The sequence below is a fragment of the Dromaius novaehollandiae genome, chromosome 8 (assembly GCF_036370855.1).
Source record: "Dromaius novaehollandiae isolate bDroNov1 chromosome 8, bDroNov1.hap1, whole genome shotgun sequence".
NCBI lineage: Eukaryota > Metazoa > Chordata > Aves > Casuariiformes > Dromaiidae > Dromaius > Dromaius novaehollandiae.
In genome coordinates this window covers 21258611-21280793 of record NC_088105.1, presented here as the reverse complement: position 1 = coordinate 21280793, position 22183 = coordinate 21258611, and the positions used below count along the sequence as shown (strand labels likewise).

The window sequence follows — 22183 nt, the reverse complement described above, 5'->3', positions numbered from 1 at the left end:
TGAATTAAGCTCAACATCATTATTCAATTAAGCGCAACACCTTAATTGGTTTTGTTGACTTCATTTTATAAAGGAAGGAAACAAGGTACAGTCAGAACTGTGGCTACCCACACACAAGTATTAAGAAACAGTGTCTAATTACATAAAGGCAGTTTTTCCCCTGCATTCCAAGATCGCTAAACTTTTGACCATTTCATTTTCACATTTGAAAAATCACCACTGCTATGAATCTGAATTCTTTAAGTTGTAGAAGCATCACTAAGTATTAAGTTTTGGTTGTTGGACAATCAGACATACAAAATTCAACAATACTTCCACAGAGTAAGAAATTATTTTGTACTGCATGTGCAAAAGAATAAGAATAGCCGGTAAATTTTGGCGTCTCTTTCCTATGCATTTCCTATGCAACGTGCCTATGACCTTTTAAAACAGTTCAGTACATCTATGCATGATCCCTATGGAAATATGTAATACCCCCTTCTCATCCCTAATGACATATTTTATTGTATAATAATAACACAGATTATAAGGAACAAAGATTTATCTGTTCCTGCATAGTCATCCATGTGAGTGTACTGGTCTAAGTTACTTGTACAAGTCCCATTTAAGGACTAAGCCCTAAGGGTTAGTATATGCAGTTTACAACAAACAAACCAAACAAGGTAAAAAACAGCTGAGGATTTTATTTTTTTTTTTAACATAACAGTGATTATCACACAAATGCCACAGTGCTCACTATCTCGGAATTCATGAAATTATTCTAGCTGCTCTTTCAGTATAATTTTACCAATGTACAGAATTTACGCAAGTTATAGTTTTAACAATTTTCAGATATGGAAAATGAAATAATATTTTTAATGTACTATCTAAGCACCACTATTTATGCAAGTCTAACGAGTCCACCCTAATTGTTGCTACCTAGTACTAGTAAATACCACTGTGGAACTGACTGGGATGGAATATTTCCAAACACAGAAGAGTGATCAACCTGGCTGCAAGAGGCCTACGGACAAAACACACAAAGAAATGAAGAGTACATTAAATGGAACAAACACACCTGAAAATAGCAGTAAAGAAGTGGTCTAACTTTGTCAGTCACATGCATTGCTTTTGGTTTTTTTTTAATTAAGTGTAGAATAAGACAGAAGGCAAAAGCAGTTTAATAAAAGATTAATTAGCTTTCATCCTCCTATTTATTATCATCTAGCTGGGTATTGCAGACACTGTGGCACCAGCAATATTGCAGCTGAATTTGAGGCACATTTGGTAGCGGCTGTTTGGATTTCCTCACAGAGCTATTCGTGGGGAAAGTGTCCCCAAGGAAATATTTAAAGGAAAACAGGTCTCATGGGCACCAAAGACTGGGAAACTCGACAGAGCCAAATGCAGGTTCAATACCATGGTAGGTTACTAGCTCAACTAGCCAGACGTCAGAGAGCTCCGGCAGATAAGCACTAACAGGTTTAGCTGTGGCAGTTAACTATACTTCTGTCTCAGTGAATAGTGCTAGGTAGATGTCATAAATATCTTAAAAAGGGCAAGGGGGACCTCAACGGGCTGATGTGGCCAGAGCACTGAGTCAAGAGGATGCCCTTAGCCTTCTAAGCAGATTGAAAGACAGCAAAGTTTTAGTATGAGAGGCCAGAAAAAAGGAGATACGTTAGACGAGATATGACACTGACAGGGCTTAGATGATTGTTTTGGCTGTGTAGCAGTGAGGAAATAACAGAAATGAAAAATCACATGTTTAAAAAAGACAACAATTCTATTATGACTTTTTCCTTCCCACTTTCCTGAATGTAGTTTCTTTTAAAATGTAATAATTCTGTAGCCAAGACTGAAAGTATTGCACTGAACATAAAATACATTTCTACAGATTAGATGTACAACAATCTCATGTCAAAACTGACTGGAAAGGCATCTCACAGGATAAGCAGCATACAGATTATCAGTTGTGGGTATTAAGCATCTTTAGCAAATTATTTCTCTTTTGATTTTTGAGCTGGTTCACAAATAACAGCTGTTGAAAATGTCAGCTATTAATGAGCGAGAACAACGCAAACTTGAATGGGAGCTTTTGGGGAGGTGGGAAGGGTGCCATGAATATGCCAGTCCAGACTTTCTCTTATAATAATACCATCTTCCGATTCTCTGAGCGCTCTGCAGACTAAAGTGCATCAGGCTGCCATTAATCCCACTTATCACCCTGACAGCTCAGTAATTACACTCCCACTATAGCTACGTACTGTAAGGTACTGTAGTCCTAATAAAACATCAAGCACTGTGCAGAATGCACGCTGGTGAGGTGTTTTATTAAACTTGGGGGGTTGATTATCAAGTGACATTAGTGTTGACCTATTTTTCTATGTGACAATAAATTATCCTTTGACCATACCATAATAGATATTGCAGAGTGCATTTACTGTACCAAGGAGCAAAGGTATTGCATTCTGGTGAGCTAGGCAAAAAGAATAAATAAAATAGTAGAACTGTCCACCAGAAAGTTATTACAGAAATTGCTGCAAGTGACTGATCCTCTGAAAAATCGCACAGAAAATTCTGAGCTTAAGGGAATATCCCTGCAATTATTATCAGCTTCAATGCCACATACATGTTCCCATATGAAGAAAAATTAATTACACTTCTTTATCTTTCCTTTTTCCTTTGCCATCTTTCATTTTTCCAGGCTATTCCATTACTAAGTGTTTAGTTCAAGCTGTACAGTAAACAAACCAGTAATTTAGATTAAATTTAATTCACCTGTTAGCTCCCATTAAGTTTAAACAAGAAGCTACATGCTCACTACTAAAAAGTACAAAATGAAACAACCAAGTTTTAAACGGTCATACTATTCTTGAATGACATAAAAATGCAGAGCATTAGACACAGTCAGACCTACACCGATTACTGAGACTAGTTATCGCAGAATCTACTTCAGTTAAAATAAATAAAAAAAAAAAGCTTTCACTTATCAGAGCCCTATTATCATTTGTACCCCTATTTGTTAATGGAACAGCACTACCTTTAGAAATATATAAGCTATACTGGGTCTTAAAAATAGTGTATTCACCTCAGACACAATTCGTTTCCACACAAGAAGTAACACTGTAGTCTTTGTACCATTCAACACCAACTTGGAGAACTCAAAGACACTGAATGAAATTTTCCATTTTGGAAGCACTTCGCTGTTGGTTCAGCTCACAGTTATTGTAAAATGATAAGTGAAGTTAAATATAAAACTTCCACAAACTCTAAGTATAGCATATTTATATAAATATTTATGCAAAATTACCATTTGGCAGAGCTTTATAGACATGCCTGTGACTATACAATGACAGAAATTCACATTTTCCACACATCTAAACTCAAATGCTACCTACCTTACTGAACAGTGCTAACTTATACATACGTATCCCCAGTGAACTTACTTTTAACTTTTAATTTTTAAATATTGTAACAATGAAGCTATTTAATGCTTAAGGTGAACCTGCTTGTGAATCTCTTTCAGCCACTAAGTTACACATGTAAAGGAGGTACTTATGCAGTATCCAACCTTATCAGCTCTCAGGCCTGTACCTGTCAATTTTCTCTGTACAAAATAAGCACCTAAAATTGTGTACGAACATGCACAAACAGAAACTCATTCAAGCTACCTCTAATAGTGTAGGTATTAAAGTATAAACCCCAAGCCAAAACAGAGAGAGCAGTAGATTATTAATTAAAAAAAAAGGCATTTCAGGAACAGTGATCTTTTTTTCAAGGCAATAAATAAGAAAAAGGGAATAGAAAAATAAGCAGTAAATTTCTGGAACAAATACTATCCTTTGGGAAAAAGGATGCAAGAGAACCATGAAGTATAGCTAGACATAAAAAAAAAAAGAAGAGATGTAAATGAGGAAAAAAGGAAGAGAAAAAAGTAACAAGTTTCTGGAACAAAAGATATAAGAAAACAGTTGTGTATTTTTGTGCACAGAGGAAAGAGAAGGTAGGTACAGCCAAGACTAATTTTCAGTAAATAATTTTCACTAATTGTTGAAATATTTTGAAGTATTAATGTAAAAATATTTGACCAACAGATAGCCTCATTTCTGGAAGCAGACTAGCTCTTAACACATCCTTGCTTCTAAACAAAGAAGGGCAATTTAGCTTTTTCATTACGTAAAATTGCAGTGAACAACTGTCTGTCTAACTGGCAATAACACTATCTGAAGTGCAATTACTTGTATGCTGAAAGGCCAGGGGTGAAACAGATAATCTGAAGTAATATTCCACAATGGATCATTGCTGATAACCTAGCAAATTTTCATATATCACAAAATAGGCCAAATAAACTTTATCTTGGTTACTGTTGGCAGAGGTTTAGAAGCAGATTAAATCCTAATCCATTTATGTGGGTTTCTGCAGAACATAAAAAAAAATCATTTAAAAAAAAGGCTTCTAGCTCTACTATTCATAGAACTTTCTAAAACTTTATCCAGAAATAGCCCACGTAACACAAAATAGGAGAGTCTAACACAGGTCCTGTAACCGTGTTCCAGTGTACATTGGCCAAGACTTGGGTCAGTCATTTTTAAGAGAATGGTAGAGTGACATCATCCAGTAGCCTGGAGACCAATTCACACTAGAGACTGATAATAGCAGTTTTCACGGCAAGATTCTTCTTGGTTCCAAGTCTGTTGTACCACTCTCTAAACTCTGAGCTCTGGACAGTAAACAGTGGAACAAAAAAGCCAAGAGTAAGGGAGAAATAGATCTATCATTTCAGTTTTGTAAATAGCTCCCAGGCTGAACATGAGGGACCTCCATTCCCATTGTCTGGGGTGACATAAGGGAAGACAACCACTTCCGTTTTTCTCTTGAGGTTCAATCCTTTAACTGTTCATGGACAATCCTGTAGGTATTAGGTTCCTTTCTCCCCATTTGCTCTTACTGTACCTAAACAGGGTCATGGACAACCCTGAACAGAGATTTGGACATGCACACACTCATGTAAAAAGAGATGTCAGGAGAAAGATCCCTTACTGCACTGGAAATGAACTGATGGGAACCTACTGCTGCACCTGCAAAAAAAAGACCTGCTGCTGCCATTATTTACGATGGAAGACTACTCTTTGGGTCTGTGCTCAAACAAGGATGCTTTAAGAGCAGAGAGTGAAGATTAGTTCAAAGAAATGCGGAATGGCTGAGCTGGTGTCAGACAACAGAAGGCCTTCAAAACTTGCAGAATCCTTATGTCAATGACATTGTAACTTCTGTGCCTTAACTCATATTTATTTTGAGATATTACAGAGAGAACACATACAAAACTGCACTACCCAGAACTGTTGCCTTGTTAGATTTCATGACTAACATTAATAAAAAAAAAAAAAAGTTTTGCTAGTGAGAAAAATGGAGGTGGAAAAATGATGATTGGCATCATTCATTCTTTGCATTAGGACTGCAATTTACCTTTGTTTGTAGATGTCCTCCAGAACCTTGCTTCTGGCAGGGCTGTCTTCCTTTCTGCTTTTTCATAACTGAACTTCCAGCCACTCTAAGGCCATTAACTACAGGTCATACACTGTGTTTACGAAACACCCAAGTTTGATTTTGTTCTCTGAGTCTGTATCACATACCAGGAGCAAATTTCCAAGGCCTGTTTATTTTTAGAAGCATGGAGTCTTCTGACATTATCACCCGGTACAAGGTACATAAAACATAATGGAGTCAGGCAAGTGAAAAATCAGGAGAAAAGCATGGGAAAAGAGAACAGATGTATAGCTTCTCACATGAAGAGAGGCAGCAGAGATTCTTTGGGCCACTGGGAAAAATAAAAGCGAAATCCCTCAAAGACCACTGTAGAAGCCTGGAAGCAGCAGCCAATCTGTGTACCATGGAGAATAAAGATAAAAACCAAAACCAATACTTCCCGCCCGCCAGAAACCAAGCCCTTTTGTCTTCCTTTTCTTTGCATTTCATGGGGGGGAACAAAAATTGAGAAAAAGATTAGAAAGCAACAGGGAGATTTTGTTGCCAGGTTTAAAGTCCAAAACACAATAACAGCTGATATAAGGGTTTGATGAGTACCAGAGACAAATAAGACTTAGGGAAATACCTTTTTTTATTCAGAATCAAAAAGAAAAAGAATTGATATTTATAATGCAGGTCTGAGAACTCTGGAACACTGAAGGCAAAATAATATTTAGTTAGAGCCAACTATGAATACATAATTTTGGTCTCTAGGGGAAACAGAGATAATCCTGAAGAAATTCCTGTGAAGACACAGAGTATTTGAACCTGTACAAAAGGCAATGAACACAGACTAGCCAGGAAAGCAGTTATCATGGTCCTGGATATGTAATCCTGGAAAGAGAAATGCCCAGCCTACGGGCAATGCAATGGAACCATACAAAAAAGAGCCCTTTTACTTCCAAATCTGCAATTAGCTGAAGAAGGAAAAAAAAAACCCCCACACAATAACACGTGCAGTGACGAGGTACACGATCACTTCTGCTGAAGAGGATGCTGCCTCTGGCACAGCTGTGCAAGTTTTAGAAACTTTCACTGGTGGCGCACACCACAGAGACTGTCTGCCAACCTTTCAACGGCCATATTTCTCATTATGCTATCAGATCAACGACTGATTCTGTCCCAGCTGGATAGCAGAACCAGGTGCAAAATAATACCAGTAACAGTGATAAACAGAACAATGAGGCAAATGCAACCAATTCATGTTGGTGTATGAGAAAACTCATTGGAAGTCAGTGGACAAATACAGACTATTGATAAGGAACCTGCAAAACAACCGACTTTTTTTTTTATGTAATTGTTGACATGCAAGACAACAATTCTCTGCTGAGCAGCAGAGCTGTGCCAGACAGGAATTTCACTGCAGTATAACACCATCCTCCACATAGCAGGGGCCAAAACAATCACCATTAGCCATGTACAGTGTTCTAGGAAAATACAGGGACATATTCCAAGGCAGTGGGTGGCTAGATGCAAAGCATAATCTTAAAACATACCCCTGCATGGCCCACAAGACTGCTGCAACACACACCTGTACATTAGTGCCAGCGGAGACAACGAATGGGAGAAGCACTCAGGGGCAGGGCAAAACACTCATCATCTGAGGGTCAGTGTCAATCTGAAACCATTTAGGAGGTCACTAACAAAGTAATTTTTTAATTATTGCTCATAATGGCTTTGACATCACCAACAGTGATGTCAAGAATTCTCTGGTGTGTTTTGCCAGGGGAGCCAATCAGCAAACAGCTGCCTAGGCCTCACTTGGAAGAAATACCTAGGTGTGTGGCTGGGGGTCAGACCTAGGGGTCTTAAGAGTCCTGAAGCCGCAATCCTCTCGAATGAACTAGAGGACTTAGAAGCATCAAAACTAGCTGAGGCCAAGGAAGAAGTAATACCGAATCAAGACATCATATTATGGCTTCTGAGCAAGTGCCAAGAATGGAATATCAAGCTATGTAAAAACAAGTTGACTCCACGGAAAACAGATTCCCTACAGACCCTGAAAAACTGTAAGAAGTGACAAGATGCAGGATGAGTACGGTGACTGACAGGCACTGAAAGAGTAAAGAAAACTACTAATGAGACACTGTCCTGAAGAACTATAAACATTTATATGTACAATGATGCAACAAGAGATAGGTTAGAAATGGCACTGTGCTGAAGCAGCCACCCTGGGTACCTTCCTGTGGACAAACACAGAGGGGAGTGTGTTCACACAGAGAAGCTGCTGGCTGTGCTCTGTGGAATGGAACAATCATCTCTGGACAGAAAATGAACATACTGTCTGATCAAAAGCCATTAAAGCATCCTGAAAAGCATTGCCATGTGGACTTCAGTAACTACAAAGCACATTTTTGGGATACCAAGGCCACAGTGTAAAGCACTGCCCAGGAGAGCCAGATAATAATTCCTGAGCCAGAACTCAATTTAAACCCTTAAGTATATGCAATGTGAACCAGAAAATATTTCTGGTTCTAGGTTCACCATAATAGCTAAGCTGAAAACTGTTGTCGTCCAGTGGGGATCTGTAAGTATTTGCTGAGTGTTACCAATGCCATTAATGAGCTTACCATAGAGACATTACATGTTTCTTTCTCACCTGTGCACTGTGCAATTACTGACAGAGATTCACCGGGAGAGGTTATTTTTGCTAACTCATCATCCTTAATCTCCTACCCTTGGTTATGCCAATGACACCGACTGCATTCCCAGTGTAGCATAAGATTGCAACTCCCTTCCAGCTCCTTAGAACCTGCATACCAGTTCAGGGGAGCTGGAGAGAAGCTGCAGTGATGTACTGGAAAAGCAGAGAGATTCCGAATGCAAGAGATGGGGGCTAAGGCTTCTCTCTGCACTACCACCCAACTTCCAACATAAAAATGCAAGTATTTCCCTTTAAAATATTTTCCAACCACTCAGAGAAGAAAGCAGTATTTTTCTAAACTAAAAGTGAACAGAATTTTTTTGAATTTGATTGAAAATGAGTTCTTATCCCCTTGTTGGAAACTGATATCCTGAGCAGGATGTACATTCCACAGAACAAGGTAGCTGACACGGTGGAAGAGGAGGGAGGGTCTATAAGCACATAACAAACATACAAACACAGCAAATTCAGGCGGGAGGGGGATGACTGTCCAGATCAGCGGATGATCATCCAGAAGTAGATGGCCTCTTGAGGTCATCTGTTCCAACTCACTCCTCTCAAAGCCAGGCCAATCTCAAAGCTAGATCAGGCTGCTCAGAGTCATATCTGTGAAGTTTTCAATATCTCTAGATATTCAAATATTTCTAACATTCCACAACCTCTATGGGCAATCTGCTGCTGTATCTGACCACCCTCCTTTACAAAAATTTTCTTCCAAATACCTAGTCACCGTTTCTGGTGTTGCAACACGTCTGTTGCCTCTCATCATTTCCTTATGTTTTCTTCACATTTCCAGGCAATTTACACAGGATGGAATACTAGAAGTAATATAATGGAGAGCCAGATTGCATGAAGCAAGTCCAGTATGAACTTCCCTTTTCATAGGAGGTTAAAGATGACTTATCCCAGTGTTTTCTTTCTCCTCCTCAAAAAGAGGCCACGATCATAATCCCAGACAATTTAAGAATGACACCAGGACACTGATACATAATTCACACCTGGCCATAAAAGCATGACTGAGATATACTAGACAGGCACAAATGCCTAATGGAGATCATACATGGAATAGCAAGCATATGCAGAAATAATAATTAACAGCACAAGACTCCACAGTCTCATAATATCCCAGGCAAACCAAGGTCAGAACAGACTTGATAACTTTCAAAGACAAGAGTTATACATGTTCAGAGTAGTTCATTGCTCCAGTTTTTGGAAGATAGTTCTTGGGTATTCTTTGGCTAGACTGTAACACTGTGTGATACATTAAATTCAGGAAGAGACAAAAAAAATCATACAGGAGAATTTAAAGAATTTCACACAAAATTGTAATACGATCACAAACCACCTTCTCTTCAGCACAGGCAGAACAAGGGAAAGAGCCAAAAAACTGACAGCAGAAGCAAAGCAGGGAGGAAGGGAATCCCAGTCTGGCAGTGCTGAGTTACAGCAAATGCCCCTCTCAAGGGCTAAAGAGTAGCTCACGGAGAGACTGATGTCTTGGAGAAATGAGAATGTTTTCTGTGACTTCTGTAAAACAGTGGAGAGGACCTGGTAAGTACGCAGATTCCACTACAGGAGAGCTAAGATACGCAGATAGCCCACTGCAATAACACTGCCAGTACCTACCACATGTATGCCAAGGCAAGCTGGTGTTGGTCTAACCATTAAAAGTAAACACAACATGTCAACAGACAATGATACAAGCTGAAGTGGGGCACCAATCACATCCGCTAGCAAAAAGCTTATCAAAGAAACCATAGCAAACACAAAGCAGCAGAAGGTACCTAACACTCTTAGAAGGTGTCAAGGCCAGAATCAGAAGCACAGGAAAAAGCCACATCTCATCTGAAGCTGAAAAATAAGAAGGAAATACGCCACAAAAGGACCAAAAAGCAGTCAAAGACAGACAAACAGCAGCAAGAGATGAAAGTTCTCCCCAGCAGTGATTATTATAAAGAAGTAGATTTGCAGATCAGCATCTTGGGAAGACTGTGAGGCCTAACTGACCAAGACAGATTGGTAGTTAATGCATGCCCTTAACTTGAGCCATTTACTAGCTACCTTTGGGCACAGCAAGACAGAACTCACCTTCATGAAGAAAACAAAACATTATAAGGAAAAACACATAAACATGTATGAAGCTCAGAGGAAGGTGCAGAGACTGCAAGAAAGAGGAATTCGTAGAAGGTAATGGGAAGTTTGGTTTGTACATATATGACTATTGACAGTTGCAATCTTGTAACTTATTCTTTCAATAAAAGGAATAAATCATTTTAAGAATAGTAAGCACGTAGTGCCTGCAATACTCAGAAAATAACATGAAACAGGACTTTAAGAAAAACATTCAGTATCATGCAAGTTGGCAATACTATTTCATATCTAAAGAAATAAGGAAAGACTCCCACATCACTGTCACCTTTGGCCACCTGAGGATCCTCTGAGACTTCTGCAGACCCATAGGAAATGGAAGGGCTTTTCTATGTGTGAACTAAGATGGCCAGAGGAAACGAATTTTAAATAGAGGCACTCTGCAGAATCAGAGACAGACATGACATTCCTGCTGGCTGCTACAGGAGATGTAAGGGAGGTGTTTTTGATTGAAAGGAAGAGCTGCTCAGAGTTGAAAGTTAGTCTTCAGACACAAAGCCCTCCTACTCTAGTGCAGAATAATGGACTTACAGACAAGGTTATTTTCGGACACCTAAGAGCTACTGAATCATATGGAGATAGATGCCAAATGATTCCATTCATCAATGACTCATCTTTCCTCTTTCTTCTCTGGCTCTCTACATGACCATAATTCTCTTTTCGCCACTTTATTTCTACTTCTGAATCGCCCTTGAGTGCAGGAACTCTCCCCTCTCCTTTGCACCCGTCTGGCTGTCTTCCTACTTTCTGTAGTTTCCCCCCCCCTCCCCCTTCATTCACCTCTCCACTTCTGTCTTACAACATTTTATCATTTTTCAGTGCTCCTCCATTTTAATGAAAAGTGTTGATAACAAAAAGTATGACCCAACACCTGCCAGCAGGTACTGCTGTCAGTAGTGCATGAGGGTTGAACTAGTTGCTTTGCAGTGCACCTTCTGATTTCCTACTATCCACAGGCCAGTCCTCCAGAAGCTCCATTTCTGGTAGGTTCTTCTACTAAAACTGCCTCTGCCCAGCAACCTTTCTTCTGCACGCTCAGGACCATGCACTCTCAGTTTGTGATCAAACAGGTGGAAACAGTGGCTACCAGAAGAAAAGCAGATTGTTGGGATTTCCTTTTAAATCCTTGCTCAGTGGTTAGGGTGTAGCCAGGCAGAGATCTGCAGTCAGTTCAGAGGTAGCACTCTGAGCACCCTGCCACGGGGAGAAGCCCGCTCTGAGTCACTCTGCCATGGGTAATTACATTCTGCTCGCTCTTAAATTCCTCCTGTCATTTTACTGGGACACAGGATTTTTCACTTACCATATTGCAATATAGCCTCAAAGACTACTGCCTTTCACCCACTTCATTTTATATAGCTTATATATCATTACTTTAATTGTATTTCCCCAATTTGCAATGTTTCAGAATAAAACTGCTATATAAATTACAGTTAATTAAAAACAGAAAAGCAGTATAGCTTACAGCATGTTGTAGCACAAAGCACGTACATCAGTGCATGCCAAATCAGAAAAGCTGCAGTATCCTTTTGATGTATCAGAAATCAAACAAATTGCTTTTTATATATAATGCAAGTCATTCCAACCATGTTATGCTCTCTCGCAAACTGCATTTGTGAAGGAGCAAATCAAATGAACGGTTTACATTTCTATTAGTAGCTATGCTATATGAAGCCCAAATCCAAATCAATAATATTAGTTAACACATTTATTTTAACATCACCAGTACCGGAATCTATATTGAATACCTTTCACCAACTCTCTCCCTCTGTCGCAGGCAACATAGCCTCAGCTTGGGTAATTACTTAATTTAATTTATTGCCAATTAACATAAACTTTAATCACTGATTCGAGCATTGTGAAACAAAGACAACATAACCAATTAAACAGCTGCTTAGAAAACACCTTTCCTCTCCTTCCTCCAGGCTCAACTTCAGCCCAGCACCTCTCCTCCCTCCCACCTTCCCCGTCTCCACTTCGCTTTTCACCACACACGACACTCGCTCCCTAACAGGCCCTTCGGAGAGGTGACCAGGGGGACGGACACAGGAGGTCACAGTGGGTCCCCGCCGGCGCGTGAGTGTTTAGGTAATAGCAGGTGCTGCATCTGTCAAAGTCTTTAACTGAAGTTTTGAGGGCTAACATACTCTGTAAATAAGAGGTCCATGCCATAATCTGGATGGATATGCATTTCCCATACATCACGCTTGCCAGAAAAAAAAGAACTGCACCATCTGAGTAAAAGATACACTGGCTAGACTATTTCCTCCCATTCACTTCAGAACTGAAAGAACTCTACTTCAACAGAAGAATTTTAAACATTAGATACTCATCACAGCAATATTCATCCTAAGCATTTTTTCCATTTTTGCTATTTTAAGCATTTTGACATTGCTACTTTTTCAAAAGCATTAATCAGTATTCTACATTTATCAAACTGTCCTAGAAAAACTCAATATCATTGAAAGACATTTTACCATCGATAACATTTCTATTCAAAACTTCAGACGAGATTACAAAAACAAAAAAAAATCAAAAAGGATAAAAGTTAATTTGTAACTTCTCTCAAACAATGATTACATTTAGACAACACATATTAATTTTGTCTCAACATCCTATAGATACAATCTAGTTCACTGCTCATTATGCCAAACTTGATTTTTTAACATACTATGTTAAGCAAGCAAACACTTGTCATCGAGACTTCGATACTATTTAGCTAGAACTCAGACTGCACTCTTGCAAGTCCTTGAAAGCAGCACTTCATCTGCCAAACCAACCACTTGTGGCCCAGCCACACCTAGCCTTATGGAGCCTTCTAAACCGGTACATTTATGTTCACCACAGTAGTGGTCCCCTTCACATAGGAGACAGCTGTTACATGATGTTCAATATCCTTTTAATCCTCTATAGACCTTAGACAGAACGGGTTGACAGAACTGACAGTTTTTATTATAGCTTGCCCTGTACACAATAATCTTCTTTCACCTGGACTGCTCTCCCAGGAGTGTTACAGACTTTTTGACTTATGTCAAGGATTATTTCTAGTCTTTTTAGGAGAGAAGAAACTATTTTTTATGTGGCATGATCTTTATCCTCTGTAAATTACCTTTTCAAAATATGAAACACCTGTTGTGTGTTTATCTTAATGACAATGAAGCTCCTTTGGGCTCATTGCAGGAAAAAAAACAACAAAAAAACCCGCACTTTACAAGTTAAGTCACAAACATTTTTTGCTTCCAGAATACCTTCATCATCTATGCCCAGTATACAAATAGTATCCTGTACAATAAATCATTAGCAACAGCAGCTCACATCTACCATTTATTTATGCCAAAAATATTTAAAACAAATATTTAATATTAATGTACATAAATAATATCCAAATGAACTATAATAAAGTCTAATGTAACTAAAATGCATGCATTGAAAATTTAAGAAAATTTTCTCAGTGAAGAGCTACTCATATAAAAAAATGATTTTCCTTACTATATTGCCACAGAGACTAAGAATTAGACCAATGGAGCTAATGCTTATCAGTCTTGCAATTTCGGCATGTCAACACCACCACCAAAATTAATGTAATAGTGATTTTCGCAAAGAATCTTTGCGGTGAAGTAGTTTTGGAAAAGGCAGTAACAACAGGATAAGCTAATGTTTCCCTTACTCTTAGGATCTGAGCTCTGAATAATTCTTTGGCTCCCTCTTTACCATCTTGCTAATTGGGCTAGAGAGCAGAGGAGATCACGTCGCTCCAGAACCTGGCCACTCCCAAGGCACGTGTCCCTGCTCCTTGTGCATGCACAACGCCCTTCCACCACTTCCCATACCATCGGGCTGTTAAAGAGGGGCACGGGACACAGGGAAGGGGAAGAGGATAATAGTAAGGAGGCCTGTGCAGGCCTTGCTGAAAATTAGGTGTGTTAACCACTGCTTGCATCATATTAAGATTTGACCCTACATTGAGCATATTCTGAAGCAGATAAAATACCTCACTGTACTCTGCATCTGAAATAAGAGTTTCAAAAAGTTTTAGTTTTCCTCATTTTCAGACTTAGAGAAAGAAAAAACCTTTTTGGATGATACAACAGTCAGGGACTCCAGAAACAACTTAGAGTTCAATCACATTTCCCCAGCAAACCTGATAAAGATGCTTCTTCCCACCTAGGAGATCAGTTACTGATCCCAGTCAACCAGCTTTTTCCAAGTGCTGTAACTCTTAGCCAGAGCACCCTCAGTTCTGTAACTCTTAGCCAGAGCACCCTCAGTAAAGGCTCAGTCCTGCCAGATGCTAAGCAATCTAGTAGTGAACTAGAGTGTAACTGTGCTGTATTTTAATATGCCTGTAGTCCTACTGACCCTCAGCTGGACCATGCATTTGCTTATAATTAAAACCCGTAAGTGATTTGCTAAATCAGCCTAACACAAGTCTTCCAGAAGTAAGTTCCTGGGACCCAAATTAGTAGGAGGAGCTGCAGTGTCCTCACTCCTCTTCCTCATCCTAAAATTAAAGCAGCTACATATTTCAGAATGATGTGCTGCTGGGGAAACTACTAGAATCCAGAAGATAATATTGCAATTTAATATTTTCTCTATAAATTGCATGTATACAGTCTTCCATCTTCTTTTGCAAATAAAGGATTTTGTCCAAGACACCTTAATAAGTGACACTGTAAACATGTTCAGCCATCAAGATCCAGAAAAAAGTATATATGCTTGCTATTTTTCATCTAACTTAAGCTGCATATCATTTACACATTTTTAGCCATAAGAAAATAATATAGCCTTGTTTATAATCTATAAACATCTAAAAAAATTGCATTTTCTTTTATGCTTTGCTGTTAAGGGGAATTATTTGGCTTTACATTTCTATCTTAAGTTTATTCAAAAAGCAAAGATTGAAAAAAGTATCCCCTCTACAAACAGAAAAGCTTTATGGCACAATAACAGAAATCATATAGGCAAACTACAGAGGTCAGCACAGAGCAAAATCAGGAACCCTTTTCAAATTACACAGCAAATCAATGTTGCATTCATGATACCGAGTTTAAAGCTATAAGTAACAGTTCAATAGCAGACAGTTAAAAATGTAAACTTATTTGTTTACTAAAAGTAAACACGGTAACTCATTAAGACTACATACATATTACATATCTAGACTTTGCTATAATCACCTTCACTGTGCAGAATGTTACCTGATTCACAGTATGATGTCAGTAAATGCTGACAGAGCCAAAAGTCACTCACCAGACAGGTGATACTTACATGAAACCAATACATAATTTAAGGGGGGGGCGGGAGGGGTTGGTTGTTTTACCAAAACTTATGGAGACAGTACTGGTAATATCAAGGCTCACTTTCTGTATATCTGAAAGGAGCTGAATGGTTAAAAAATGAATGGAGAAAAACCCCTACATGCAGACCATCTGATAGGAGGTATAAAATAGCCGTTCAGCCTTTAAAGTCTCACTAACCAGGGTTTCTGTAAAGTTACATGGGCAGAAGACCAGACTAGATGACCTAATAGGCTTAGACTATCTTTGCAATTTCTTCTAGCATGCTGAATTATGGCCTTTAAAAATGGCAAATTTATGTCTGTTTATCAATCTGTGGTTTAGGTGTCCCACAGAGATAAGCAAACTTTACAGAATTTAAGAGTTCACATATCTCTCAAGGCATTTAGGATTACAGAAGTGACACAAATATTCAAGTAGTATTTTTTTCTTATAATTTAAACTCCTGTCACTCCAAAATTAGGGTAGGACTCTAAGATAACAGTATCCAAAGGGTTTTAAATAAATAGGTATTATATACTAGAATTTTCAAATACGAACATGAACACATTTTTAAAAAGGGTTTGATTTCTAAAATTGTTGCATGGACTTTTAGACGGATGGATATTAGGGAAAAATTATTTACTGACTAAATACAGAAAAGGTACTAGACTATTAAGGTCAATAAGGCATGGTTGGAAATTGATCCTGATCAGCTGATCTTCATTTGCAACAATAAGACAAACATTTGTTGCCACCAGGAAGGCATGAAAAAAACTTGCATTTTAGGTTTTAACCTTACAACGTAAGTGCAGAAGAATTATAACATCATTTTAAGAAGATTATATAAAAGAAAGTACATGTCACATTTCCTCACATGTTGAAGCTAATGGCATAAAAATCAAGACATTTTCTGGGATGGCTCAGCAGCTAAGTGCTGTCTGGAAAATATTAAAAGAAATGTTTTTTTCAGAGCAATGCAGCTTAGAGGAATTTTAGGATGGATTAATAAAAACATTAATCTGTTGATTTACCATGGTTTGATAAATCACTTGTTCTCAAATAGGTGGCATTCTACTCCTCTGTATACGCTGAAATCGTTAGACTCACAACAAATATAGAAATCCCAGGACTGTAAATGTAATGCAACTGAAAAAGTGTACTTTTCCCATTTCCCAAAGGCACTGCATTTTCAAAAACCTGCTAGAAGGATTTAAATATTCTCTTTTGGTAGATAGTTTCTTTTGCTACAGATGAGCAGATGTCTGCCTTTTGGCAATTCTTTTACACAGCTATTTGAAAACAATTACAGAAAAAAGTTTAAAATGATTTATGTAAAGACTACTCCACAAAGACCCAAATACTGCATTCCCCACACGGACACAAATCACAGAGAGACATTTGAGAAGGCCTAGGAATCAGAAGTGTCTCTTCTCTCTATGCAAAAACCCATGCTACTGGTGATTAGTAACACCACAATTAGTCCTGCATCCCTGGCCCAGAAGCTGTGCGATTAGTGTTGCTGTTTCCTAACCTAGGAGCATTAGGGGTTGATGAACACATCTGATGACTTCCAGCAGCTTCATGCCTCAGGTTTCATAGGCTACCATGATACAGCCTGTGATATCAATGCAATCACAAGTATGTGCTTCTTCCTTAACAGTGAGGGCTGTTAATTGTTTTTTCTACTATATATGAATACCAAAAGAAGAGGATCTTTGCAGACTCAGACAGCTCTTAAAGGTCTTTTTTTAATAAGCATCCTGAGGCTCTCTACCCATGTGCTCCCTGTCACTGCACAGCCTTCCCTCTCCCTGTCCTGAGCACTGTGGTGGCTTAATACCTTCAATACTTCCCCGGACCTCAGCTCTCACCATGAATGAAGCCAACAGGAGAACCTCCCAGACAGCTATTACTGTCAGGCTGTTCCATCCCTGGCTCAGGAAAATCATCAGAAAAACCTAGCTATTATTCCCCCAATCCTCTGCCAAAATTTGATCACAGCAGGAGAAATTTAAATACTGTGTTACTGTAGACTGGTAAGAGCTTAGATCGTGAGTGACGGCATTTCATCAGCTTCCTTTCTAAGCCATGACTTGCTCAGTTAGCTAGTTTGGAAGCATAGTTAGCTCATCTGCATGGAGGCATCTTGTAAATGTATTCCAAATTTTAAAAAGCAGAAGGAAAGATATCCATGTTAGAGTCCCACTTCAGCCAAACCTCAGGTATATTCAATGGCTGTATTGAACACTATGAGGGAGTGAATAGTGTTAAAAATTCCTCAGTCAAGAAGGGTACCTAAAGATACTAGAAACTACATAGTTTCCATCTTTAGTCAGAGTTCTGACTGATAAAGTTACGCGGTTCAAGAAAAAATACCAAAACAAATTCAACACAACATTGTTACATTGTGTATTAGTGTTGCCATTGATCTATATTTGGTTATATAGCATGAAGCAGCGAAATAGGAGAATAAACACAAGTATATGGAATTTACTCACTGCTAATTCAGTCAATACAATTTACTTTTCCTTTGCACGCCTAGAATAGCAGAAAGATGCACTTTGCCACTCTTTAATTTCCTCTTTCACTATTGGCTTGAAGTGTACTAGATGTGCATTATGACTAGTAGCACGTTCTTGGAAATAGCCCCTGCTTACTATTTTTAACACCCATCTGATTGAAGTGATTTTTTGCTTAATCAGAGGATGGGATATTTTGCCAATAATCAGAGGTTTGTCTTTCTGCATTAATCAGCAATGTGCAGTAGTAGTAGCTTTTTTTCTTCATCCTTTCCTTTCCTCATCTGTGACCAGACCCTTTGGCCCCTTTGAAGCCCAGGAGATTTTCAGAGAGACAGAAGGGAGTTTGACGGCTATTCCTCATCAACGAACAAAATAAAAAATAAATTCCTAAATGCCAACAAAACCAAGATCAGTGTAACTAGCAGGAGAAGTCCTATTTATTTTGCAAATCTCTCCACATATCGGTTTTCGTGCTTTACGACGGCTGAAATCCAGCAGCCTAAGAAATTCTACTTAGTTGTGATGGCAAAATACAACATAAAATTGCGCATTCACAATTTCAAACAAAAACAATAGAAACATGCACAATAGATTACATAACATTGCCATTTCTCAATAAAGACAAAATAGTGATACTGCCTGGGTGAAATGTTCTATTGCTAGCACTGCATAATCTTTGCCAAAATATACTTGAGTACATGTACCAGTGCTGTGCAAGATGATGTACTAGCATAAACAGTTAACACTGAACCGCAAATGTCAAAACAGATTAAATACATTACGTGGTGCATTATTCCTTTTTTATTGTGTTTGTTCACTTCCTAATTTGTACAATTCAGTAATTCATAATAGGGTCTCCCTATCATTAGTGCAAATTAGTAATTTTCTAGTACATAATTAAAAATATGCATTAAATTCATACTTTATATTGCATGTTTGTTGCCTTTGTGAAGATTAAAAAATGTTGCATGGTCAAATGAAAGATTAGGGTGATTATTTTGAACCTGAAAATAGCTCTACACAACCTCCTGACATATTTCTCAACATCAGCCTGGTGCATGTATTAGGCTATCACCAGCACTTTAACCCTTAGCATGAAAATATAAGGCTATTTTTTCTGATGACATTACCTAAACAGCTTCCTATTCACATATCTTCAGATGAAGTCATTCCTTTATTAGGTGAATCCTATTACTGCTACATCAGTAACACTGTATCTGTTATAACCCTTCTCTAACACACAGTTTTTATGTAGCATAAGCCTAAAACAGTATGTAGAGATAAATCTCAGAGAGGCAGTTTCTACCCAAAACTTAAACATTGCATTTTGTTTCTAGATTTAGCCAAATAACCATTCAAATATAGTTCACAGTACTGCTTTACAAGAGCAAACCTGATGGTTTGCTTCAAATTTTGCAGGGTTGAGGGCTATTTTTAATGTATCTATCTCATTACTAGCAGAGTTCACAATACAAACATTACAAATAATAAGAGTTCAAATAAACTCCATGTTCCAACAGAAGAAATGAATCAACTTATTTTTAGATATTGTGATTTAATTTTGCCTTTCTATATATTAAGAGAAAAAATTGACGAGTTCCAGCATTTTCCACGTTCTCACACTGTAAGGCATGGAACACAAACCATCTCAGCCAAAGGAGCTGAAATCAGTTTAGCAGGCTTCCATGAATTATGTGCGACAAATGCCCTCAAGTATTCCACCTTTTTACACAGTCAGTTCATAATGACTTATGCTAGTATCTATTAAATATTTTATTAATTTACCATGAATATAAAGTATGACATTATCACCTTACTCTTGGAGAAATAAGAGATTAAATTACTGACACACTGTGTCCCAAGGGGGGAAGAAAGATAAGAAGTGAAAAAATGTAAAGTAGGAGAGAAAAAGCAGAATCAACTGTAGCAAGCATTAACTAGCCCAGAAACTTACTTCATTAGACCCAATTTCCTAAACCAAGCCTACCCCAGGAGCCCAAGTGCTTCAGGATGCAACAGACTCAAATTCTAGGACCAAAATTTGAGGTTCAGAAACCCACAGTTCTGTTGCAAAGTTAGTTATGTTAATTCACCAATTTTTCATAAGTGCCAAATTTCTTCTGAATTTGAACAATGTATTTTCCAGAATTGCTAAGTAAAGGAAACAGTTATTTCTTAGATGATAGTCCAAAAAAGGAATATTTATCCTTTGTGTTATGTTTTATAAAGGTGCATATATTATGCAAAGGTAAATCAGCATTTAAAATAACTGTATTGTATTTAATCTTCACATTGATACATCTTCAGTCACCTGACAGACTTATTTCCGCAATGTCATTGTAACACAGCTGGTCTGAATTTTCCTGCCCATTTACAGATCTCTATTCCTTTACTAGAGAGCAGCAACATTTCTTCTGCAGACTCAGGATGGGGACTTGCTATCACATCTTGAAAATGAGTGACATTTATTTTTTTGTCCACTAAGCAACAGACAAAAGTGATACCTGAACTAAATACGAGGTTAATGACCAATTTTTTTCAAAAACACTGTTTTAAATCATGACTTCTTGCTAATATAAAACTTCTCTGCATTGTGACTCCAGTGATTAGCATTCATCTTCAAAATGGTTGCCAGTTAGTTTGAAATGGAGAAACGTGGATCTTTAACTCAAATCAAAGCACCTTCTGCTGTAAGACACCTCCTTGAGAGCCCCGAGAATGTAATAAACTGACCCAACACCCAGCAGCGCTCAGGTCTGGAGCCTGTTCAGGTACCTCCAAGGGTACACGTCCCTGATGAAAACAGAGTCTAAACCCTTTGCTTTGGAACTGGAAGCATTATAGCTATGTCAATGCACTTAATCCCACATGGCAGAATTAGCACTGCTTATTTGTTACATTGCCAGTAAGCTTAGACTCAGCATAACACCGACACATCTACCACTTTCTAAAGCCCAACTAGTACCTCAGCACACATGCTGTGTGGAAATACTAACTTGCTTGGAGCTAGCTCAGAAAACCAGTATAACACTACCTTGCACCACTTACATATGCCCTGTTTTTGGACTATGCCATCCCTACAGATGAAATTCTAATTTCTATATGGTCTTGAAAGTCACGGCTAGTTCCATGTATTATATCATACTATTTATATCTTTCATATCAGTGATAAAATGGTCATTACAGCTCAACCATTATTCATTAATCTCTTTACCACTGTCTAGCAGTTAATACTGACTTTACCACATTAATGTTTATACTTAATTATTCATTTTAAAGTAAAATCTTTGCAGAGGGTTCCACATCTTCTAGGACTCATTTGCAACTGAGGACTTCTCACTTACAGGACATATTTAGAATTATCTATTTCTACTGAACAACTTATGTAATGCAAGTGTCCTTCCCTCCTCTACCCCCCCTCCGCCCAAAAATACTATGCATACCTGAAACTGAAAAAAACTAGAAGCAAAGTAAAATGATCTGAAATCAAACTAAATGTGTTCTGCCTTCCTGCTATGAGAGATCTTGGCTTTAGCAAGGCTTTTGACACAGTCTCCCATACCATCCTCGCAGACAAACTGATGACATGAGGACTAAATAAACAGATAGTGAGGTGAAATGAAAACATTCTCCACTGCCAGGCTGAAAGGGTCGTGATCAACAGCACGAAATCCAGCTGGAGGTCAGTCCCTAGAGATGTACCCCAGAGGTCAATACTGGGACCAATACTTAACATCATTAATGGCCTGGATGATGGGACAGAGTGCACCCTCAGCAAGTTTGCAGATGATACAAAACAGGGAGGAGTGGCTGATGCACCAGCTGTTTGTGCCACCAGGGACCTCGGCAGGCTGGAGAAATGGGCCAGCAGGAATCTCACAAAGTTCAACACAGGGAAAGGCAAAGTCCTGCACCAGGACTGAGGAAAAACCTCAGGCACCAGCACAGGCTGCAGCCAACATCAAAAAGCACCCGGGGACCCTGGTGCAGAATAAGTGAGGCAGCAGCGTGCCCTTGCAGCGAAGTAGGCCCATGGCGTCCTGGGCTGCACCGGGCAGTGTCACCAGCAGGTCGAGCGAGGTGAT

At 38.6% G+C, this 22183-nt stretch overlaps 1 protein-coding gene across 12 annotated transcripts in view; it reads right to left on the bottom strand.

The window, feature by feature from the left end:
• Nucleotides 1-22183, bottom strand: part of DPYD (dihydropyrimidine dehydrogenase) — a 381364-nt gene that overhangs the window by 273208 nt on the left and 85973 nt on the right. The gene's annotated exons all lie outside the window — the stretch shown is intronic.